Source organism: Sminthopsis crassicaudata, chromosome 3 (genome assembly GCF_048593235.1).
Source record: "Sminthopsis crassicaudata isolate SCR6 chromosome 3, ASM4859323v1, whole genome shotgun sequence".
Lineage (NCBI taxonomy): Eukaryota > Metazoa > Chordata > Mammalia > Dasyuromorphia > Dasyuridae > Sminthopsis > Sminthopsis crassicaudata.
In genome coordinates this window covers 362,256,346-362,282,652 of record NC_133619.1, presented here as the reverse complement: position 1 = coordinate 362,282,652, position 26,307 = coordinate 362,256,346, and the positions used below count along the sequence as shown (strand labels likewise).

The 26,307-nt window shown below is 36.2% G+C and overlaps 1 protein-coding gene across 13 annotated transcripts in view; it reads left to right on the top strand.

Annotated features, from left to right (window-relative positions):
- The window catches only part of GLI2 (GLI family zinc finger 2), a 401,511-nt gene that overhangs the window by 298,970 nt on the left and 76,234 nt on the right, over positions 1-26,307 (top strand). The gene's annotated exons all lie outside the window — the stretch shown is intronic.

Below are 26,307 nucleotides of genomic sequence, written 5' to 3'. Positions count from 1 at the left end.
TACAGTAGTTGAGGTATGAGGTGATAAGGCCTTTACAAGCATGATGACTGAGAATAGAGAAAAAGGGACAAATTAAAGAAATATTGTATATATAGAATCAACAAGAATTGGCAGCTTGTTGGATGTAAAGGCTGACGGAGAGGAAAGAATTAAGGATGGAGTCAAGGATTTAGACTTTTTAAGATTTAGAAATTGAATCCTATGATCCCATGCCACTATCCTTAACAAAAATAAGAAAGTTTGGAGGAGAGTGATTTTGAAGTGGTGGTGATAAAATAAAGAGTTCCATCTTGAACATGTTGAATTAAAACAACCCCTACCGCCAAGGAACTTAATTCTATCCCAAGGTAATGAGATATAATAGAGAAATAAGTATAAGGAAATTTTACATGGGAGATATTACTAACAAAGGGAATAGGGGTGCAGAAGGACTGTCAGGTGAAATGACAATAATTAAACTCATGCTAGCAGATAAAAGGTTACCAAGAGAAAAGGTATACACAGATTAGAAGAAAGGGCCAAAGAAATAAATACACTTAGGACCATTTGCTAAACTATTAAGAAAAAAATATCTAGAAAGGATAGAGAGAACAATCTTTTCTCCCTCATCCTGGCTGCTCAGACCCAATTAGGGAACGAGGAGAGCAAGAACAGTAGGGTATACTTCTCCCTCAACCTTCTTGCTAATCCCCCCTTTTTCCTCCTCTTTCCTTGACACAATCCTTTCATTCCAAACCCTAAGGAAGAGAACCTAAAATCCTTGCTCTACTTTCAGCCACTGAGCCCTTCCATCCTGGTACATGGAACATGCATGAGCAGATAGTCACTGACCATAGTCCTTCCAGCAAGATGGAGGACTATTGGATTGTACCATCTTCTCTTCCACTGCATCCTAGGGTTAACAACACATTACCATTTACCCTAATGTTTTTTCTTCAAGACACTGATGCCATATATCCTTAGAACTTATGAACTTTTCCATTTGTCCAGTAGTGGAATTTTCCTAATATGTGTTCTCTCACAATTAGATAAAAAGCTTCTTGAGAACAAGTACTATCTTGTTTTCCTGTTTGTATTGCTAGCACTTGGCCCAAAGTAAAGGCTTAAATGTTCCTTTGCCATTCATAATAAGGCAGAAGATCTATGATTATCTAGCAAAAGAGACTGAGGAGGGATCAGATAAGTTGGAAAATCAGGTTTAAGCCAGCCTCATAAGAGGAGGGGAAATAGAAGAGGAGAAGATGAATTGCTGTCTCAAACTGCAAAGTAGTCAAAAAGGATGAAGACAGCCATGAAATGACATAACCCCTAACCTTAAGGAACATTACAGTCTGGTTGGGGCAATAATACTTACACAGACTTGCATGTTGCTTATTTATGTCCCAATTAAATCTGAAGATTTGTTTGGAACATTGCCTCTGGAAACTTCAGACTGCTTTATTGAACAACTGTAGCTTTTTGAGGGAAGAGTGAGTGCTGAGATCACATTATGAGGATATCAAAAGGTTAATAGTTTTAACTTTGGGTTACCTCCCATGCTTATAACTTAGGTGTTCAGTTTTGTACTGAGTTCTGTAAAGTCCCACCCTAATTAACAGTCAAGTTGAATGCTCATGGAAAAGAGATTTGAGGGAAACCAATTGTGCCTGGTGTTATAGTCTGGGCTACAGAGCCCAAGTGGCTAGGGTTTAGTAATGATTGGGTAAAAGTGAAGAGTTTGGATACCACATGGCTTAATTTGATTCCCTCAGTTTCTGATCTACAGAGTGTCCTTCCTGCACAATTTCAACACCAACCCACCATCTCAAAAAATGTGTGCCTTTAGCTCCCAGGGACTTAATTAAGATAGCATAAGCTAAACTGAGCCAAATAACTCTACTGCTAATTTATTGTGTGATCTTGGGCAAGACATGTTACTGTTGTAGTTCCTCATATATTAAAAGTCAGACTCCTTATTTATGATTACTTTTTATGATATATATGATATATGATAATCATTTATGATTATCCTTTCTAATAATATTACACATTTTTGAGATGTTAGGATGGACATGAACTGAGGAGATTATTCTAATTTTGAAACAGGCAGAAGGAAAAAAAAAACAAATGGAATACGCTTTTCTAAAACAATTACTACATGCTAGCTATTATGCTGAACACTTTATAAATATTATCTCCTTTGCTTCTTATAATAATCCTGCAAGGTAGGTGTAATTATTTCTCCATTTTACAGATGAGAAAATTCAGGCAAGCAGAAATAAAATAATTAGATTTTGAACTATCATGACATCTAGCTATCTTTAGTAATTGTACTATATGGCAAGTAAATCTTTGACTTGGGGCCATTATTGCCTGAGAGGCTATTGTGAATTCCAGCTCCAAATCCTGTGATCTCATGATTATATACCGTGTGCCCTGCTAATGGCCACAGGGCAGCAGCCTCCTTGTATTGGAAGAACAGTGCATTTATCTACAGTAGTATTGAGTGCCATTTATAATGGAACTGGACCTTTGAAAGTTTAATTTGGGATATGTTTGATAAGACAATCTAGTCTTTGATCTTCCCATCCCAGGCTGCCTTAGCTCTTTCTAAATGATGTTTCTTTTTGCAGAGGAACAGTAGACTTAGCATCTTAAAAGAAAGAAATCTGAATGAAAACAGAAAGAATGAAACAATAAATAAATTAAATTTGTCTTGGTGCTTTCATATACAGGTATAGATTTGGAGAATAAAAATCTGACTGAGTTTACTAAATAAGATGGCATCCCAGAATCATAAGGTTTATAGTTGAAAGGGATCTGAAAGATCAGATAAACCAACCCTTTTATTTTACATCTAGGAAAACTGAGGCCCAAAGAGAGAAATAAGGTCAATACCATATTAGAGAGTAAACAGAAGAGGCAGAGTCAAAAGGGCCAAACCCAAATCTTCTAAATTCAATATTCTTTCCATTACTACCTCTTCATCCATCTTAAAAGGAAGAGTTGGAGGAAAGATATATGTTTCTTGGTTTGATTCTTTTTTGGTCCTAACCTATGATTGGTATGGGGAATGTCCAATGTAAAAACTCCCACTACCTTGAGGGAACTTTCCTTCCATGCATATCTGCAACTCATCTATAGTCTTAAAGAATTTTCTGAGACAGTGAGATAGTAAGTTACTTACCCAGATTCTCATAGCCTCTATATGACAGAACCTGGATCCAGTTCTTCCTGACTCTGAGGCTATTTTCTACTGGCTAGGCTATGCTGAATTTTAGCTTGAAAGTACTAGAAACATTATATTTTATTCTTTTTTCAGGCTGATTTGTATTTTCAAAGAAGACGATAAAGGATAATATAAATCCAAAGTATTCCCTTTAATTATCTTGTTATAGGTATATAACAAATTATTATAACTATATCTAATAAATAATTTTATACTATGAAAGGAGCACAGAATGTTAGAATTGAAACTAAGATATGGTTCAATTTCTAATTTTGAAGATGAAGAATCCGATGTTCAGACTGGGGAAATGACTTTTCTAAAGTCACTGGGCTAATAGCTGTTTAAACCAAGATCCAAACTTAGTTAGGTCTTATGACCCTAAAGTCCATGTTCACTCTCTATATGTTTCATTTGTATTGACATTTCCTATCTATCCATCTATTTATCTCTCTTTATCAATCCTCTATGGTTCATGAGTTACCACAGCTGAAATATATATCATTGGGGGATCAGATCTTGTATTTTACAAAAGAAAAGAAAAGAAAAATACCCAATGATTAGCTCCTCTAGAATTGAGTGAAGTTGGTATAGACAACAGGCACACGCAGTCCCTGGGCTCATGCACTGAGCTTTTCCTGGCTGGTAACATCTACTAGAGCACTTCTGATTTTAATGGCCAAGTTTTGAGAAACTAAGGTGAGCTCCAAAGCATATGAGGCAGAAACAGTAGAACTTTCATGGAGTTACTGAAGTGGTTCTAAAAAATAAGGAAGTCTAAAATTGATATAAAAACCTCAATTTTTATTTAGGACTTAAAGCTTTGCATAGTCATTTTTTGCATTTATTGTTTAGTTTGTTTTTGAACTTTGCCATGTTAAGGAAGCAAAGCAGAAATTGCTATTAACCTTATACAGATAAAGAAACAATTAACAAAAGAAATTGTATAGCACCAAGGGCCAAATAGTGAGTTATTAGCAAGGATGACAACTACTATTATGTTACTTAAATGTATCCCTGTATTCTGAAAAACCACTGTGAAAACCCAATGGTGTAGTTTAATGTCTTCTGGAAAATCAGTGCAAATTTTCTTTAAATCTAAATGTAGTGTAATAGAACATGGGATTTATAATGAATGAGTGTGTGGATAGATGGATGAATGAATGAATGAAAAAGCATGCACTATCCCTTCTTTCCTTCTTTTCTCTGCTATATGTGATCTATGGGACACTAGACAAGTCACTTTATTCATTGCTCCAGAAAATGCTCTAAGACTATATAAGTTTAAGAGAAGACACATGCACTGACACAGGATGTTCTCACACATGGGGGAATACTGGTGAAGTCACAATTCTAGTCACTATCAATATCCTGAGTACAATGGTAGACAATGAGGAAAAGACATATTGTAGAGACAGTCTTCTAGTGAATGTATCGTCTAATAGGAAAAGCAAAAGTATGTGCACTAGTAAGTATGCTATTTCTTTAAGATAGAATGAGGATCTGTCAATAAAAAGTTATAATAAAAAAATAAAAATAAAAACTAAAAAAATAGAATGAGTAGCCAAAGAAAGATCCCAGTAAAGTCTTTTGAGAATTTTGAGAAGGAAGTCATTACTTGGACCACTAGGGATGATAACAAGCATTTATTAAGCACTTCATATATGCTAGACACCAGGAATACACATAATATAGAAAGATGACGCCTATCCTCAAGGAGCTTACCATCTAATAAAAGTTAGCCAAAGAGTGAGGGAAATGGGACAAAGGTACACAGCATAAAGCATAGTAGAGAAAGTCCAGAGTATAGGGTGGAGTGAAAGAGACATGGCTGATTCCGAAACTTTCCTTAAATGGACATTCTAATGGCTGTCCAATCACTTCTCTTATGTAAATTCCAAGACAGAAGAGAGCTTCAGGATTAAGAGCTAAGAAGATCTCTACTTCAAAGATGACAGTGGAGAAAGTGGAATTTCCTGATGTGAAGTAAATGTGCAACTAAAACAGTCTAGAAATGGGAGGTGACATGAGCCAAACTACAGAGATTAAAGAAGACAGGACAAGAACAGAATTGAGGTTGTTTGACCCACAATCATATTGAATGTGAGAAGCAAAATGATGGGAGATCAATCTATATGATAGGAGCTAAGGAGCTAAATTTTGGAGGATTTTGAAATGCCAGACTTGGTAGGCAATAGAGAACCACTGATTTTTTAATTTTTTAAGCAAAGGAGAGCCATGGTCATTATGTACATTAAAAAAATTAACCAATCAGCCCGTGGTATGTAAAATGGAGTGGACAGAAAAGATCAAATGCAGAATGACTTTAGAAATATATTATGTGTAGGCAAAAAGAAATGATAATAATTTAAGCTCTCGGATGTTACTCTTCCTTATATGTTGAAAGAGGAGAATTACCAGCACTATCTACCTTACATGATATTAAAAGGGATTATAGAATAACTTTTTTGCAAAGTACTTTAACATATATGATCTCATTTGATCCTCACAACAATCCTGGGAGATGGGTGCCATTATTATCTTAATTTTACAGGTAAGAAAACTGAGTCAGACAGAGATTAAGCATCTTGCTAAGAGCTAATCAGTATCTAGGGTCATAGCCCTTGGTCCACTGGGCCACCCAGCTACCTCTCACATGAAGCACAATATAAAGACAATTATTTTTAAATAAATGCAAATTAATCATTATTCTTCCTGTTAAGAACATAAAAAATGCTTCAGTAGTTCATACTATTGATCTAGCTAGCCCAGGATTTGTTCTTAGAAATTAGGGGTAAGGGATTCTTTTTTTTTTTTTAGGCTGGGGTTAAGTGACTTGCCCAGGGTCACACAGCTAGGATGTGTTAGGTGTCTGAGACCAGATTTGAACTCAGGTCCTCCTGAACTCAAGGCCGGTGCTCTATCCACTGCACCACCTAGCTGCCCCCGGTAAGGGATTCTTGATGGAAATGTATGGTAATCTGCCTTCAGTGTGTCATACATAGTGCTCAGGTTAAAGATATGCTCAAAAAATATTCATTCATCATTACTAGAGATCTTAAAGATAGAATGAATGGAATAATAGGAAGTTGAGAAAATAGAGATCTTCTAAATCCTAAGTAAGAGATCTTCATTCCTTTTGTGATTGTTTTGTTTTTTATTGGGAGAGAGGGAGAGAAGAAGGGAGGAAGGAAAATCAAAAAGACATCCTGATTTCCTTCCTCCCCTTAAAAAAAAAAGAAAAACAGACCTAAAGGGAAGGGAAGAGAAATTCTGTTTCTAAACTATTCCATGAACATCTTGGTTTTGAAAGTCTTCTAGGAAAGGAAGTTTCCATAAACTGCTTGACAATTCCTATTAAGTGTTTCACAATCCACAATATTAAGATATTTTTCTTACATCTTACATACTTTCTTTCTGCAATCCTTGTTCACTATTTATTCCTTTTAGGTGTTCATTTAAGACTTGAGAAAGGCAATTTGTCATTCTGCAGGGTATTAAAAATATCCTGAATTCACTTAGTTTCCTTTCAGGCTTATCTCATCTCCCAAGGTGCCAATTCTCTTAATTTTTTCCTTTTCACCCCATTGTCCTATTCTTGACAACGTGTGTCATGCTTTTTTTTGTGGTTGTATTGCTTTTCTACTATAAGTCCCTGGGATCTTCAGAAGGCCTACAGAAAAGAGTTGAATGTCACAGTCTTTACAGCTTTTACAGGTGGGCTCCCTGAGGCAAGACAAGGTCAATTGACTAAACTAGGGTCACAATGGAAAAGCAAAATCAGGAACAGGCTCCAGCCCTTCTGAACATTCCACCAAGACTACTTGTCACCCAATTATTCTGCATTCCAGACTTGTCAGGAGGAATTGATCAAAATTCATTCTTAAAAACCAGACTTCCCATGTTTTCCCAAAAAGACATCAATTTGACATCAGGAGACACCTCAATTTCTGTACTCTCTTCTGTTTCACATTTACAAAAAACTTTATAAATCTTTTCCTCCCTTTCCTCCCTCCCTATGCCCTTCGTAAGTAGTGGGCAATTGAATTAACCACTGTTGACTATATTGCAGAAGTTTAACAAAGTCCATCTGTATGGATTCCTTTGTAGGCACAATTTTATAACTTAATTTTCCTACCAAAACATCAGTGTTTACTTAGTAAGAAATCTGTCCTTTGTCAGTTGAAAACAGTGATTTCTTTATTACTACACTGAGCAGGGAATGACAGCAAGTCTGGTTGAGTCTACAGGGTTGTAATGGAAACAGGGTGAACTCAAGGTCAAGTATAATTGGATTTGTATAGAGAAATGTGTCTGCATAAGGAATAGGCCCATTAGATAAGGGAAGAGGACTCCAGAGCTCTTTGACTAGCAAAGGACTAGAAATGTAAAGTGAGCAGGTAAAAAATGGACTGAAAGCCTTCTCAGACGTCTGAGACAAGTAAGGCCACCAGTTTGGCCATGCCCTGTAAATAAAAAGAAAAAGAAATGTGCAAACCCACAGAATATTTACCATTTCTTCCAACACCAACTACATATGACCAGCATTCATGGTCACTTTATTATCCACTTTATTATTTCATTTAAACACTCATTTACCCTCAAATTTAGATCTTACTGTAGTTCATATAAATCCTATCTTCTCCAATGTGTGCATTTCTTTAATCCCCATTCCTAATTTACTAACTCTTCCCTTTATATCCTAAACACTCATCCATCAGAGCAGAGAACAGAGTAGATAAAGTAGGTTTCTGACTAGAGTACAACATGATCGGAATCTAGGTGATATTGAAAAGAGATAGACCTTCTAATATTGTTTTCCTTTGAAATGTCCATATTCTTAATTCCCCAAATGTCACTCAGGTATTTTTCTGTGAAAATTCAATTATGTATATCATAGAATATTAATATAGCTAATTAATATTGCTAATTAATTGACTGTTCTCAATGCCTAGAATGATCTACTTTCTCACTTCCACTTCTTGGATTTCCTAGTTTTGTTCAAGAATCATCTCAAGTCCTGACTTCTATAAGAGGTCTTTCCTAGTCTTCTGTCCTCTCCAACTGCATTCCCCTCACCCCCACTTAGCACCTTATTTCTGAAATTGCTTCCCATTTATATTGTATATCTGTTGCTTGTACATAATTGTTTGCATATTGTCTTCCCTGTTAGACTCATTTTTTCTCCAGCTTTTCATATAGTCTCTGACATATAATAGGTGCTTAATAAATGTTTGTGGACTGATCTAATGAAGATCTGAACAGAGGAGTGATGATGTGGAACTAATAGCTGAAGAAGTAGATAGAGGAGAATAGACAAGAATAAGACAAGCTTCTGAGTAGTAGCTATGTTTTGTATTAATTTTGTTTTAGAAATTTAGTTTTCCAATGATTAGTGGTGGCAATGGGAATAATTTGATGCACTCGGCTGCCATAAAGGCCCCAAGTCCTTTAAGAAGTGAAGTTCTTTATATGGATAGGTATGCAGACTGTTCTGGACAAAACACTAGACCAAAAATCCTTTGCCTTGCCTTTGAGAACATCATTGAGAACCTGCCTAGATTCATTGCTGATTGCACCATGCATTTTGGAACCCATCCTGCATACTTAGTTAATGGTTCTGGATTATTTATCATGAACATCTCTTCTATTTTAAGACCCCGACATTTGATCAAGTCACTTTTCCAAAACTTTGCCATAACTAAGTGATGAGTAAAAGAAAGAATTAAGAAGTGTGGGTGACTGGGTGATTATGGGGAATAAAGGCAAGAGTCAAGGATGACTAAGGGCTGTAGACTAAGTAACTACAAAAATTGTTTCACCATTGATGAAAATAAGAAAGTTTAAAAGGAGAGATTATGAGTTCAGTGTTTGATTGTTATGGTAGGAGCAATATGCTTCTCCCTCTCCCCCTCATGGCAAATTAGACTAGTTTTTCCTTAAAAGATAGTGAGACCATCTTCAAGATCTAGGCAAAAGAAGTAACATGAGTAGATATGCAAAAAAGGAAGGAAAATTTGGCTTGTTCAGAGAACACTGAGTCATTCTATTTGGCTGTGCTCTAATGGAAGATACAGGCTAGAAGTTTAAATCTTCAGGTCCTAAAACAGGAAGAGCCAGATTTTGTGAATGTCAGGGATGAGGAATTGGGACTTCATTTACTGAGCAGTGTGGAGTCACTAAAGAATTAAAATCAAAGGGGCAGCTAGGTGGTGCAATGTATAGAGCACCAGCCCTGAATTCAAGAGGATCTGAGTTCAAATATAGTTTCAGATACTTAACAGTTCCTAGTTGTGTGACCCTGGGTAAGTCACTTAACCCCAATTGCATCAGCAAAAAAAAGGAAAAAAAAAAGAATTTTAATCAAAGGAATGATGTGACTATATTTGTCTTATAGATTTATCAATTTGACATTTGTGAATCAGTTTAGGAAATTATAGATAATAATTTGACATTTATTTTAGTAACTTTGTTTTTCCAAATATACACAAAAACTTTTTAACATTCACCTTTGCAAAACCTTGTGTTCCAAATTTTTCTCCCTCTTTCCCCCACCAACCCCTTCTATAGACAGCAAGTAATTCAATATAGGTTAAACATGTGTAATTCTTTTGAACATATTTTCATATTTGCCATGCTGTGCAAGAAAAATCAGAATAAAGTGAAAGGAAAAAACATGAGAAAGAAAAAACAAACACGCAAACAAACAACCACCACCAAAATAAGTGAAAATACTATGCTTTGATCCACATTCAGTTTCCATAGTTCTCTCTGGATGTGGAAGGCTTTCTCCATCACAAGTCTATTGGAATCACCTCATTGTTGAAAAGAACCAAGTTCATCCCAATTGATCATCATATAATCTTGTTGCTATGTACAGTGTTCTCTTGGTTCTACTCACTTCATTTAGCAATAGTTGATGTAAATCTTTTCAGGCTTTTCTGAAATCAGTCTACTCTTAATGAATATTTATTAAGCACTTACTATGTGCAAAGCACATAGAATAACATAACCATTTGATCCCTTTTAGGTGGGTACTTTGAGTACCTATGTACTATAGATTAGTATAATATCTCTCATATAGAGGAGAAAACTGAGCCTCAAAAAAATAAGTGGCTTGCCATTGATGATATAACTACAAGTGTGAGAAGCAAGTTTCGTAGTTAGGTCTCAAATACTTTTCACTACCCACACTCTCTCAAGGAGAAAACCTGGTGCTACACACTACCACCAGGAATTTAGGGAGAAGGCAAAGAAGATCATGAATTTTATGTGTGGCATTGCTTTCTTTGAGTCTCCCAACAACTTTATGAAATAGATAAGAGAGATGTTCTCATGTGCTTCATGGCACAGTTTGGGAAACTAAGGTACAGAGACATTCAGTCATTTGTTTAAAATTAACTAGTTATTGACAGAGTTAGAGCCAGAACCTAGGTTTGCTACTCTAGTGTATTTTCTGCTTTATTACAACTGTTCATCTGTAATGATAGTAAAATCTTCAGTGGCAGCATTTTTTAAAAGAACATAATTTTTCAGATGGATGAAGTAATTTCCAGTTGGGTTTATGCCAGATGACTCCTCATATCCTATCCCATGACCTGCCACAGTCAAAATTCCCCAGGTTCTGTGATCCTTGTGGGAGGCAGGCATCTTGCCTGAAGGTAGAGAAAAACACACCCTCAGTAAGTAATCTCCTGGCACCAGGATGGAAGAAATTTTTAAGCCAGAGCTATCATCCATAGCATGGTTTCAACTCTATGTAAAGTCAATGACCATGTAATCCAAGAGAAGGCGGGTGAGCACATGTGCGTGTGTGAAAGCTAGGAGACGAGAAAGGAACAACAAACTTTTCCCCTGTTACCATGAACATTGTGTTTCAGTGGACAGATCAGACCATATAGAGGCCCTGGTCAAGAAGCTCTCCCTAACACATTATAACTCTTTAGGGGATTTATAACATGATCTATCAGTTGCCCAGTTCATATTTAAGGAGCTCTTCCCATGATCAAAGCACTATGGTAGCTGCTATGTGGAGTACCAGGCAGTGAAAGACATGGTGCCCTCCCTCAAGGAGTTTAATGTTTAGTTGGGATGATTAGAACAGAAATATAAATAACACAAGACATCTATAATTAAGTGACATTGCTTGGGGACTATACCATAAATGATGTAGGAGTTCAATGATACAGATTCTGAAAGATGGAAGGAATATTAAAAACTATAGAGTTCAATATAATATCTTAACAAAAGACTTTAGACAAGTCACTTAACTTTATTGGGCCTCAGTTTCTTCACCTATAAAAAGAGAGAGATGATCTTTGTGGTCTATTCCAGCTTTAGGCTCATTATCCCTTTATCCTTTCATTTAGAAGCAAGGAAACTGAGGTTCAGAATAACTTCTTTAGTTTTATGTCCAGTTAGATGCTAAGTTTTGTCTAGAACTTGGTAATTTCCTGTATTCTAGTTTTTTTGTACTACATCATGATACACACATTATTTTGAATAAAAGGAGGAGCAAGTCTGATAATCAAAGATAAGAAAAAGCATTCCCTGTAAGGTCAATGGTATAGATTTTCCTAATACCAGAGGATCATTGCATCCATATTTAACTGGAGTAATTGGAATGTGAGTTGACAAAAGACTGTCACCAAATGGGAAGCTAGGGAGAGTCCTGAATCAAAAGTTAATTTCTTGGTTGCCCTCTATTTAAGAAAAGTGATGTGATATAGTGGGGAAAAAATACCAATGATGATGATAATTGGAAGTGGACACTCTCTTTATTGATGCAAGATGGCCCCCTCTCTGTAAATTATAATCTTAGGGACTGTAGAGACTCTAGAAACTCATCTGGGGTCACAGAGCTATTACATATCAGAGCCAATTTGAGCCCAGTTCTTCCTGGCTCAGAGATTGCCTCATAATAATATGCTGCCTCATAATAATAGTTAGCTAATATTTATGTAGTGCTTTAAATTTTGAACATCACTTTTATTTGAACAATCCAAAGGATCACCAAATTGGGAATCAGGAAACCTGGGTTCAAATCCAGTTCTTATTATGGATTTGCTCCGTATCTGAGCTCTCCACAGACAATCTTCTCTGATGCTTTATCACTGAGTGGTAGTGACCATAGCTTCTAGGAAGCCAAGTTTATAGAGCATATTAGAATAATTCCTACAAACTGATGAGGCTTTGCATATGTACCTTAGTATCATTTCTCATTTTTGGAGAGACTTCTTGCTTATGATTATTTTTTTAACCAAGAAACTTATGAAAGTTAATAGGCACAGAAGAGTTGTAATTTGCATTTGTGGAAGCAGGCACCCAGAAGACCATAAATACACATATTTTGAAGTATCTATCTAAGTGACCTTGGACAAGATGCTTTACTTCTCCAGGACTCAGTTTCCTCATTTCTAAAATGAGAAGTTTGGACTGGATTAACCCCTGCGAACCTATCTAAATGATATCCTCCCTTCAATATTTTCATATCCAAAGCTTAAAGTATTCATCCTTTCTGGCATATTAAACACAAAATTACCAGTTCCTAGCCTGGGAGGGCATTAAGAAAGTGAATCACAAAAATCTAGAACCCAAAACAAGGGTGTGCTAGAGCTACCTCAAATTGATTCTCAAGAGCTGATTATTAAAATTTTTGGTGTAAGCATTTCTACCACAGAAATCAGCAAATTCTGTAAATTAGGGATTGGTTTATTGTTTTATTGATTGAATCTTAACTTGAGAAAATGATGAAGAAAATGTTATTAATATAGATTCAATTTGACAGTATATCCTGAGTACATATTGTCAGTTAATTGTTTAGTCATGTTTGTGGCCCTGTGGACCAGATACTGAAGTAGTTTGCCATTTTCTTTTCCAATAGATAAGGCAAGCAAAGATTAAGTGATTTGCCCAAAGTTACACAGCCTGAATTTGAACTCAGATTTTCCTGACTACAGGCTCAGTATTCTATCCCCTGAGTTATCTAGCTGCCTCTATGTTGCAGGAAAGTCAATTGCTAAACATTTACCGGGACACCATTAGGAATTGTAACACTGTTGGGGGCTATTTCATCCTTCCTGCTGCCTTTTTTGGATCTACATCCCAAATTGACAGGTATCTATTCTCTGGAAAGCAGATGGAAATATTGTTTGAATTACAAAATTAAAATGCACATCTGGTAGACATCTAGACAGGATCAGAGTCAACAGTGTGACATGGCAGCCTCTAAAATGATTCTTAATTATCTAATCTAAACATCTTCCACTAATTGAATCCTCCCCATTTTTCTTTGAGGATGTAAGGAGATATCATTTTTAAAGTTACAATCTCTGTTTCACATGCAAAAGACCTTTTTGCTTAATGTACTAGGTATAAGACAAGATTTTTATATTCTATCCTGAGTTCTGCTGTATGATTTTATAAACCATAAGTTCTCTAGACCTCAGCATGTGGGTAGTGGGAAAAGTGCTCTCCAAATCCCAGCCCTGACACTAATTGTATGTCTATAGTTGAGTTTATTTTCTGATTTGCAAACTAAGGTTAATAATAACTATACTGCATACCGCACAAGGCCTCTGAGGAAAAATGCTTTGTAATTCTTAACATGAGATTGGTCTGGAAAGACCATGGTCTGGTTCCTAAGAAGTCTGCCTGACAGAATTTTGAACAAAATTGTCAGTGCTTTTTTTCAGCCCTTTTACTGTCTTCTAACACATATTCTTGATTAGAGAACTTATTTTTTTCATCTCTGGGGGCTTCATTTATAACATGGGTACAAGCAGGAGTGTGCTGGAGCCAATTGAAACTCGCTCACAAAAGATGATTATTAAGATTTCAGGGCAAGAGTTTGCACTTCAGAAATCAGCATATACCACAAACCCTGACTTGATTTGTTGATTATCTAAAGTTAAGAAAGTTATGGGGAAAATGTTAATGTAGATTAAAATTAAAAATGTGTCGTGTATTCATCTTTCTCCTTCTGCCCCAGAGCCAGTTGTTAAACACTTGTCAGATTCTTTTAGGTACAAGAAACCCTCCTCCTATGGCTTTTCTTTTTCCCAGAGGAATGTAGATAGAATCAGTGAGGACTTACAAAATGCCTTGCCTCCACTAAACAAATCCCAAAACAAACCCTTACTGATAATATACCACCCTTTATTTATGTGATCTGAGAATCTGCCAGATCCATCCTCAAAAGAGAATAAACTTAGAATTGTTTTTCCAGTAGTGATAATGAGAGTCTCCAAAAGTCTTCAGATCTATAGATATTTTTACTCCTCAGGAAAAAAAAAATCTGCCTTGGACTCCGCCCATTTTCATTGAAGTTTATCCTTTGCTTCAATAGGTTAAAAGTGATTTTAGGATAACAAATTATTTTTTTTTATTCCTCTGCTTATGCTCATCTCCTTAATTGGAAAGTTTTCCCTTAATTTTTTCACAAATGCTAATCTTATACATCTTTCAAGCCCTAATTTAAGTTTATAGAATCATAGGACTGTGGATTTTAAAGCTGAAAGGACTTTCAGAAGCCATCTGGTTCATCCTTCTTATTTTATAGATGAATAAATTGAGGCCTCAAGGGGTTAAGTGAATCAAAGTCCCACTTTTTCCATGAAACTTACTCTGGTTTCTTGAGCCCCCACTAATTTCTTCCTTCCTTTAAACAGTCATACCATTTATATTCTGTCCCACAAAGCCTTTCACTTTGTCATACACTGACTTTCATTGCTCTCTTAGAGGAAGTATAGTGGATGGAGTTGCTGGGTTTGGCACCAGAATCTTGCAGTTCACAGCTCACATTTGAAGCTTACTAGCTCTATGCAAGGCAAGTCACTTAAACTCTGAATGCTTTAGGCAGTTCTCTAAAATTTAATTTGCTCACTTTAATGAAGGTGAAGGGATTTCCCTAAATTAAAGTCACAATTTTTTTTGTATACTGGCATCTGAAACAACTTGCATTGTTCGAAGTGGGAGGTCCCTTAGAGATGCTATGGTTTGTGGTACTCATTTTATAGATGAAGAAAATGAGAATCAGATAAATAGTATGACCCACACATGACATATAATTCCTAATTTTAAAAATCTATTTTTATTGTTATGGGTCCAGAGAAATGAAATGACTAGTCACTTCAACTGCTTAGTGGCAGGATTATGACCCAAGTCTCCTGATGTCAAGTTCAGTGCTCTTTTTAAAAAACCTACAAAAACCTGATTCCTTAGGCTAAAAATCCAGGTCATTTGGTATTATGCTGACTTGATTCTAGATTTCATGCATGCTGAGATGTCTTTATTAGCAATGCTAAGTAATTTTGAGGCTGACATTATATACTCTTCATCCCTAGCAGAAGCATGTGGAGTCGAGTCAGTTATCCAGCTTCAGTAAAAGGGAAGTGGCCTGGATTTCACCTGAATGAGACCCTGCTGGGTTTCATTTGCTGTTCACTTAGCCTTTTTCATCTCAAGTTTTAACACCTGGATGGGAAGTTCCAACATAAAGGCTTTACATATGAGTCACCATTCTTTCTGTTGCTATTCTTTTTTATCCCTTTGCCTACTTCTGGGGCACAGACAGCAAACATGCCTCTCTATTTCATGCAAGCTTCAACTTTTTGCTTTCTCTCAAACTGTACCATATGCCTGGTATGTCCTCCCCCTGCTTAGAAACACCAACCCACCTCACTTCAAAAAGTTTCCAACTTCTTATGTTTTCCATAAAGCTGACAATTTCTCCAGCTTATGCTGTCTGAATACAGAATTCAGAAAGTTTCTTCCCCACTTCACCTTAACAATTATGTGCTTATCTTTAGCCATTTCCTACCAAATCTCAAAACACACTTAGTGTCATAGAATGTTAGAGCTGGAAAGGACCTTGGAGATGATTTTACATAAGAAGAAACTGAGGCACAAAGAAGAAAAGCGATTCAGAGTCTAATTAGTGACTGAACTATTGAACCTAAGTTGCCAGCGTTTTAGCTCAGATATCTTTCCATTATAACACACTGTGTATCTCTATTGAGGTAGGCATCTGGTGACACAATGGATAAAATAGCTCTTGAGTCAGGATGACTAAAGTTCAAATTTATACATTTATATTTATTATCTGTGTGACCCAGAGCAAGTAATTTAACCAGTTTCCTTAACTTTAATTTATAAAATAGAGGTAATAGGATCACCTATTAAAGTTGATGTAAAAATCAAATGAGATAATATTTGTAAAAAGCACTTTATATAGAGTATGGTATACAGTAGGCACTATTTAAATGCTTATTCCCTCCATTCTGTCCTTAAATGTATATGATGTATATTGTATATAATGGATTCACTTTACTAACTGTTACAATGCTAGTGACTGCTTTTATTTTACCATACATCTTTTTTTTTTTCCCCTGAGATAATTGGGGTTAAGTGACTTACCTAGGGTCACACAGCTAGGATATGGTAAGAATCTGAGGCCAGATTTGAACTCAGGTCTTCCTGATTTTAGGCTGATGCTCTATCCACTGCACCCCTAGGTGCCCCTCTACTCACCTCTTTTAACTGGTCATCTCTATCAGTGGCTCTGCTTTAAGTTAAAACTTCTAAAAAGCAGGGATTATGATAAGGTTAATTTTCTTTCAAGAGAGCTTAGCACAGCACTGAATTCAGGTAAATGCTTAATAATTCTACTGATGAGCTTTCATTCAACAAATATTATTAAGTACCTGTGTTGGGAGTGAGGGGTAGAGAATGGGGAGAGATGCAAATATGAATAGAACATAGTTCCAGTTAAATAGTATCTAATGGTATCTGAGCCTCCATGTGAAAGACGGGGAAGGCCATTGTTTGTCCTCAGATGCATTTTAGGTTCTTCTCTCAGGCTCAGAGAGACTGGCTAAATTATCTCATCTTCCCTACAGCCAACCATGCACATTTGGGTTGGGTTGATGAACTGTCATCTTGAGAGGCATTTGAAAGCAAGCAAGGAGAAGAAATATAAAGTGCTGGGTTCCCTGAACTGAGACCATTTTTGTGACACTCCCTCCCCCTGCCCTTGCAAAGGGCGTTGAGGCCTTGCAAGTCAGGCAGAACTGACTACGGGCTCCGACGTCCAGGCTTCCAGTTCATATCATAAACAACTCTTAGGAAATTTGGGTTTCTTCCCAGAGTTGTTGCCATCAGTTTATTAAAACATAAATATATCTATACACACACTCAGAGCATAGTCATGCTGGCTAGACACATCTCTTTCTTTATAGAGCAGGGTGACTAAAGTTTGAGATTTCAATTCATTGAAATGCCACACTCTGACCCTATACCCTGTTTGTCCCTTATCTATCGGGTGATAATATCAATCTCCTCACTGGATTTAGTCTTTGCATTCACAAGCAATATCCCCTGCCACTGGATCAAATGAGATAATATTTGTAAAACACTTACCATAGAAGTGACATATGTTGTTCAGTCATTTAGTTGTGTCCAATACTACATGGACTTAAAGGACTTCCATGAGCTTTTCTTGACAAAGATACTGGAGTATTTTGCGTTTTCTTCTCCAATATGTCCCCATTTTACAGACGAGAAATTGAGACAAATAGGGGTTAAGTGATTTGCTTGGAATCATACAGATAGCAAGTATTTCCGGTCAAATTTGAACAAATCTTCCTGACTCCAGGCCTAATGTTCTATTATCGAGCTATCCCATATGAGCTGGCACATAGTTAGCTCTTACTAAATGTTTGTTTCCTTCCCCCTTCCTCTCCGCTTTTCCAAATCAAATGAGGGAAGTTTGCAAAGGTGACTATCAATAAAATTCAGTTCCAAAAACTTGGTTAAGCAGTGAACTTTGGCAGGAGTTGAAAAGGATAAAAAGTTTAGATAAGATGTGGTACCTGCCATCTTGGAACTTTATAGTCATATAAGGAGATGAGAAACTTACAGAAAAAGTGATTATACTAAATAAGTAGATTAGAGAGTTGTGAAATAAGGTGCCATGTAAGGTTCAGAGGAGAAAGTCAAGATTTCGCTATCAGGGAATACTTAGTAAAGGAAATGGCACCTGAGCTAGACCTTAAAGGATATATTGTCTGTCTATTGACCCAACAAGAAGAAGGAAGGAAGACATTATGCAAGCAAAGGCATGAAGCAGAAAAGCTTTTCCAGATTTTGATCAGAAGTCAGTGAGTAGTATATTTTGGCTGGAGTATTGAGTGCATGAAGGGGGAGTCTTAAATAAGTTTGAAAATGTAGGACTGAATCAAACTTGGCAAAGCATTGAATGTCAGACAGAGGGAAAAGTTTGAATTTTACTTGATAAGCAAAAAAAGAATCACCAAAGTTTTTTTTAAGAAAAGGAATAATAGGAAAACCATGCATAGAATAGGTTTGGTGCCAATAAAAAGGATAAGAGAAGAAAAAAGGGAGGGGACAATAGAGCTAGGAAAACCTGTTAGGAAGCAATCTTAATAGACAAAGAAAGTGGTAATAATATTATGTTCTAGAGGGAGATGAAAGAGTAACAGATATATAACAAAAAAGTTTTCAAAAATGGGAGACTCCGTAAGTGGAGATCCTAGAAAGACAAAACTAGAGTTATCTCGTCAGATATATGGAAGTTAGAATTTGGGCCATTTCATTAGGGATTTCAGGAAATTTTAACCAAGAGCCTTCTCTCTCTGCTCCCCTCATTGTCTCTATCTCTCCCTCTCTCTCTCTCTCTCTCCTCCCTCCCTCTCCCTCTCTCTCTCTCTCTCTCTCTCTCTCTCTCTCTCTCTCTCTCTCTCTCTCTCTCTCTCTCTCTCCCTCTTCCTTTATCCATCCTCCTCTCTCCTCTCTGTCTCTTCCCCACCTCCCCTTTCTTTTCCCTCCTTCTTCCTCTCTATTTTATATAATAAATTAATAATATAATAATAAAAATATTATTATATTTCCTATGTAATAACATTAATTTCCTTTATAATATATATACTATATAATGTAATATTTCCAATATAATAAACATAAAAATAATATAAATGTAATATAATAATAAACTAACATAAACACCAAACACAGGCTTTAAAGGGAAGAGTTTAAGGAATATGTGAGGAAGGAATTAAGGCCTTTACCTAAATTTGGAGAAGAGGGAATAAGCTAAAGTAATTACAATTGTAGCTAGAGTGGTCCTCTATTCTGGATACTCTTGCTATCCAGCATCAATGTAAGATGTTTGCAGTAATATTACTATCTAGATTATAGCTCAAACCCTCATATCAGTATATATTATATTTGTGAAGCAGGCAAGAATCAGATATCCTGTAGTAAAGCACTTAATTAAGGTAAATAACAAGAAGAAATAATTGGAAAATAGAATCATTCTCCATCCTACCCCATGCACTACTATCTCCCAAGAGATTAAATGATAATTTTTTTAAAGACCTCATTAATGCCACAGTGTATTAAAGGATGGACAAAACCTCCTTTGAGACTCTCATATCCGGTATAACAAATATGTGTTATTTGGCTCATAGAGATATATGGAACTCTCTCCCAGAATAGACATTCCCTGTGCCAGCTCCTGGTAAATGGTCATCTGTAGATGTTTTTGCTATGAGTTCTGGATTATCAGAATCCTACCAAGCCTCCTGGTGATTCTATGCCATGGAGGTCCACTCCATGTACACTTCTTTTCATCTATTCCCCTCTTCTGTCTCATTCCTGATTTCTTTCTCTCTAACTTTGCTGACAAATCTTTTCCTATCAGTCATCATTTTTCATATAATAGCCTTTTATTTTTTCAGAATACATGCAAAATACATTCACCCTTGCAAAACCTTGTGTTCCAAATTTTTCTCTCTCCCCTAGACAGCAAGTAATCCAATATAGGTTAAACAGGTGCATTATTCTAAACATATTCTACATTTGTCATGCACTCAGTTATATTTTATATTTGCTTTCTGGGGTTTCCTTACAATTAAATTCTTCACCTCATAACACAATCACTCTGCATCCAGAAGTATATTTGGGAGGCCAGGGGAGACTCGCTGCTGTTGTTTACTGGAGAACAACATTCTTTATTCTCTGTTCAGACACGAAAAATGAAGTGGTATGGAGAAGTGGAATCATATATTAATATGATAATAATGATGTATCTAGAACAGTGACAGTGGAAATATAAACAAATCTGAGATTTATTGTAAGAGCTAGTTCAGAATCTCATGGAAAGAAAGATCCAGAAGAAAAAGATTAGCTTTTCCAAGAAAAGTGTTCTGTTGTTCTCTCCCTCTTCTTTACTACACTTCTCATACTCTCCAAATTTTCTAAACCTCTGCTAGGATTCAACCATCAGACTTTGGACATTCCCTAATTTCTGAGAAGATCTGGATTCCATTACCCTTCTTGATGTTTGTTTATGGGTAATATCGAACAATGATACCAGGCCAGATAAGAGAATTGATGATAGAATAATAGAGTCAAAATGGATCTGAAAAATCATACAGTCCACCTGCTTAATTTTAAGATGAGGAAACTGAGGTTTGTTAAAGGGAAGTATCTTTCCCAAGGTCACATAGCTAGGTCAGAGGCAGAGGCAGAACTAGCTGGAAACCAGGTTTTCAGATTCCCAGTCCAATGTACAATGTTGCACTAAAGTTTAAATATTATCTGTAAGAGAAAAGGGCAGTGGACAAAAAGCTCATTTTATCTGTGTCACCGGGTTCTCAAGTTTGGGGAGTGATTTCAGATCAATGATGACCTTCTCATTAAAGGCACACATAAACTATGGACTAGGGGAATCGTGTTTGACTCAGGGATCAAATGCACAAGAAATGAGATCTCAGAAATATCAACTGATTCCAAAAAAAATCCATAGAAAAGAGAATGAGAGAATCACTGCATTTTTTCCTGAAATGTGTGGATTGCTAACGATATGGGTATCCCAGACATCTTATACACTTTTTATAATCTCTTAGAATCTTTTAGAAGCAGGTCAACTCTAATATAGTATTATTTTTCCACTGGGAAGTAGTATGGAAAATCAGGCAGTTCCAGCATGCAGCTAATAGAAAAACATGGCCATTTTTTCCCTTCCTCTTGCCTCTGTCCTAAAAAAAGTCTCCCAGAAACAGAATATTTTTTCTAGTAAATAAACCATATGATAAGCCAGTTAGAGGTCAGAGTTGATAACCTGTAAGGTCCCTTCCGGAGCTGAATTTCTACAAATAGCTTAATTCCACTCTAGTCAAGCTGATATTCCCACTGACCTGAGCATGTCTTATTGAGTCTCATCTCCGCCTTTGCTTTTCTATGTCATCCTACTCACGAATGTTTAGTCTCACAGCCCTGATTACACTAGTCTATGGATTAATTAATTAATAGTTAACAAGTCTACCATTTTTAGAGCTTGTTCAGACAACACATATGTTACATATGAGGATCTCTTTATTGGTTCCTGATTAAAAGGAAATAAATAATAATTTTATGAAATTCTCATACTAGAATTTAGCATCAACTCTAATGGGAGCCCTGGACAGCACATGCTTCCTGATTCCTAGCTGATCTCTATTCAAGCATCCCATCAGAGCCACTTAGACCTTCTTAGATCACATAGATCAAGAATTCAGTTAATAAAAGAACACTACAAGTGTGCTATGGGATACAGTATAGATTCCCTGTCTTTGAGGGGAAAAAAAAGGACAAATAGTAAATATGTGCTAATGAGTAATAGAGTAAATTAAATGTTTTAGAAGTTCAAGAGAAAAAAAATTCTGTGGCTTAGTAGGAGAAAACACTGAGCTGGGATTCTCTAGTTCTCATTCCAGTATTGCCACTACATCACTGTGGAATCTTAGGCAAATGAGCCCTAAACCCTAAGCATAACCACTTAATTCAAAATCCAAAGCTCTCCTCATGGTATAAAACAGCTTCTTCTTAAACCTGGTCATCCTCTGTAGCCAATGCTTGTTTATTCTATAACCAGTTACCAAAATTGGGAGTTATGTAGATTCTTTATTTCTTTGCCTGCTCCCCACGCTACCATTCCATTCCACCATTTTGGTCATTTCACTTGATGTTGGGGAGGGGGTTGGACTACATAGCCTTAGTCTGAGATTCTGTGATTTTGTGATTTTAGGCACAAGGCCAGATCTGACAACAGTCCTTGGGCCAAGCAGGATTGAGACCAAGGAGCTTCATGAAAGAAAAGCATTTCTGCAAAGTCTTCATTAGAAAAAAAAAATTAGCTAACTGTTTTCTTAATGACAACATTGGAGGGGAGGCAAGAGGAAGAGAAAAGGGCCAGTTTCATTTTTTCCACATGGAGCTGTGTTGATGCAGAAACAAAATTCCCAACCAATCTATAACCTAAACTCTGACTCCTTCCCTCCCTTCCTCCCTCTTTCTACCTACCACCTACCCCTTAAGGCCTCATGAATTGATGGCTTTTCATACAGTCTTGTCAGAAGCCCAGAGGCAAACAGCTTCAGGAAATCTGGTCTCTGGTGCTGCTGTCAGTGGTAGGCCCCATCCCTGGGATTCTAACTACAGCCAGGGTGGTGCCATGAACTCACTTCATTCCAGGCCATCCCATTTAAAAATGGGTCATTTGGGAAGGGCCTGAGTCATCTATGAAATTCCAGGGCTTTAGAGTAACACAGACTGAGGTTAGGTGGCTTTAAATCACCATGTAATCATCAGCTTGTCATGCGAAAGCTCTTCTGTGGTTGTTGAGTGCTATTGGTTAGAGCCCTAGGCTATAAAGGCCAAGATTCTTGGGTTTGATTCTTGTGTGGGCCACTTAGTTCTGCTCTGTTCCATAGCCACAGATTGCACCCCAGATCCCAGCCAACTGTCTCACAAACACAGAACCATGGTCACAAGGGAACCCAGGAGATTGGGAATTGATCACTATAAACCATCTCCCTTTACTAAGGTTATCTACCCCAAAATCCCACCCTCTTCAGGAATATCCTTGATAACACCTCCCAGAGTTGACCACCTAACCTTACTTAAATACTTCTAGTAAAGGGGAATTTATTATATCATATTATATTATTTGTCTCATTTCTGACCATTTTAATTTGTCATATTAAAAGAAGAATATGGTATATAGAGGGATTCAAGTTAAGAATATCTGAGTTCGGGGCCCACCTCTGACACTGATAGTGTTACTCTGAGTACCTACTCTTAACCTCTCAATGTTCTAGGTCAGTGGCATCAAAATCAAAGTAAATCAAAATAGAAAAGGAAAAAGAGGAATCCTTGCAGGTCACATACCCAGAATCCACATTGACTTAGAAAACAATACTTTTTGGAGGGGATGTGGGAAAACTGGGACACTAATGCATTGTTGGTGGAGTTGTGAAATGATCCAACCATTCTGGGAGCAATATGGAACTATACCTAAAGGACTATAAAACTGTGTCTACCCTTTGACCCAGAAGTGCCATTGTTGGATCTGTATCTAAGGAATTCATAAAGGAATGAAAAGGACCATATATGCAAAAATGTTTACAGCAGCAATTTTTGTGGTAGCAAAGAATTGGAAAATGAGTAGATATCCATCACTTGGAGAATGGCTGGACAAGTTATGGTATATGAAGATAATGGAATATTATTGTTCCATTAAAAATGATGAAAAAGCTGTTTTAGAAAAGCTTGGAAAGATTTACACCAAATGAGCGAAGCAAACTCAGCACATTGTACACAATAACAGCAAGACTGTGCAATGATCAACTATGAAAGACTTGGTTCTTCTCAGCTGTTCAATGATCCAAAGCAATGCCAATAGACTTTGGACAGAAAATGCCATCTGCATTCAGAAAAAGAACTATAAAGACTAAAGATAAATCAAAACATACTATGTTCACTTCTTTTTCCTCCCATGGTTTCTCCTTCTCTCCCAACATAATTTATAAAGCGAAAAGAAGAAAAGCAAAATAGAGTTATCTTGTATGTGCTTATAAAGTTTAATATGAGGCAATACTAAGCCTGATTATTACAAAATACAAATCAACTCTTCCAATATTCCATGGGAGTTGGTGGTACTTCTTCTGGCTTGCAGACCTCTTGGAAAAACTGACTCACTAACCTATTGGTTCTACTGCTCCAAAACTTAGAGAATAGAATATTGCATTGTAGGTTGTAGTAGAAATATATTCAAATTTTAAAACTGAAATAAGGAACTTTGGAATCATAATAAAATGATGCTACTTGATACATTAAGCTTTAGTATTTTGTAATTTTTTTGTATTGTGTAATATTTACTAATGCAAGGGATTATGAATGTGGAATACTGCTTATACTGTCAGATCAAAAAAGATGAATATGTTATCATAGTTATTATTGAGATTTAGTGAAAAATACTTTTAACTAAAATGTAGTTTCAGGTTGATATATCATAAACAAATAAATAGGATAGGAAAATAAAAAACTCATTTTTATATACTTCTTTTTTTATTAATACAGCAACACATGAAAATCAGAAAATAGACTTTTAACTGGTTCAGGCTGCATTCTGGAGAGTTGCAGGCCACTTGTTGCTGGTATGTGTGGCATCTTTAACTTGAAGCAATTTGTTAAGATCATAAATTAGAAATAAGGTACCATTAGTAGATGGAATTTTCTCACTCAGGAATTCTCTGTTCCAATGAAAGCACAGATCCACTTCCAGGCCTCATCTTTATCCCTCTTTATATTACACCTTCTCAATCCATTGAGATCTAACTTCAGTCCATTGTCTGTGCTTCTGCCTTTGGAAGCCACACTAAGTAAATCTACTCCCCTATTTATATGAAAGTCTTTCAGGTGTTTGAAGATAGCCATTTTATTCTCTTTAAGTCTTTTCAAAATAAATGTCCTGTTGATTAGTGCTAATATCATCCTCTGCAACAAATTATAGAAAGAAGATACCATGTTTGGCAAAGATATATAAATTTTATTTTTAGCAATGTCTGTTTCCCCTTTCACAACCCTTCCTTTCTTCCTCAAGTCCTCAATCAAATAGAATCCTAAGGTTAAAAGACTGGGAGATGGGGAGGGTAGTGGTACAATTAGCAAAGAGAAAACTATAAATAGAAGGAGTAACTTAGTGGGAAAGATGACGAGTTCAGTTTTGTATTTACTCTGTTTTATGAGTTTGCTGTCTAGATGTCCATCTAGGTGGAAATATTCATCAGACAGTTGTAAACATGGGCAAAAGTTTTGGAGAGAAGGCAATTTAGAGTTTAGGATCTTAGAGGAAGAAAAGTTTCAAGAGGAGATCTAAAGTGGGATATTCCTGATTGATAGCAAAAAAAAAAAAAAGATAGAAGGTAGAAGTCATAGAAGTTGAAGAATTCAAGACAGTAGGATGATATGATATGAGAAGAATCATCTATGTAAAGGTCAACATTTCTGAAGATAATTATAGGCCCTCCCTCCTTCTCCTTCACCATAGTATCTTTCATACTTAAAAATATGCAATCCAAATTTAATGTCATAATTTAGGAAGAAAACATTTTATGAATACCTATAGAACAAAAGGTTTACAAAACAATAGTGATAACTCATATATACATAAATTACCTTGAGATTTGCAGAGGACTTTCCACATAATTGCTTTGGGAAGCAGATATTCTACCTGTTGTAAAATATTTTGAGACTTAAAGATAAATCTTGATGAGCAAAATTTGGAAGCTTATTCCCTCTATTGGAGAAGTAACTCATTGGGTCTGATCTATAACTGTAGACAGTGTTGAAGGAAAGCTAGTTATTATTTATTAGAACCCTTTAAAAATCTTTTTTGTAAAGTATTACAGTGACTGTAATGTTTGCTCACATCTCATGTTCAGAACCAAGCAGAAACATGGATTATATTGAGAGGCAGCATGGTGTAGTACTAGATTTGGAGTAAAAAAGACCAACATTGAGAGTTTGTCTTAGATACCTATAAATTATCTGACTCCACATGAGTTACTTAATGTCTCTGGGCCTCAGTGATCTCATTTGTAAAATTAGGTAGTTGGTATCTTTTGATTTTTTAAATATTCAATTTAATTTTTATTTTTCATCAATTACATGTAAACAATTTTCCCAATCATTCTTTTTAAATTTTGTTCCAAATTCTTTCCCTTTCTTCCTCTCCTCTTCACTTCTTGAGAAGATGAACA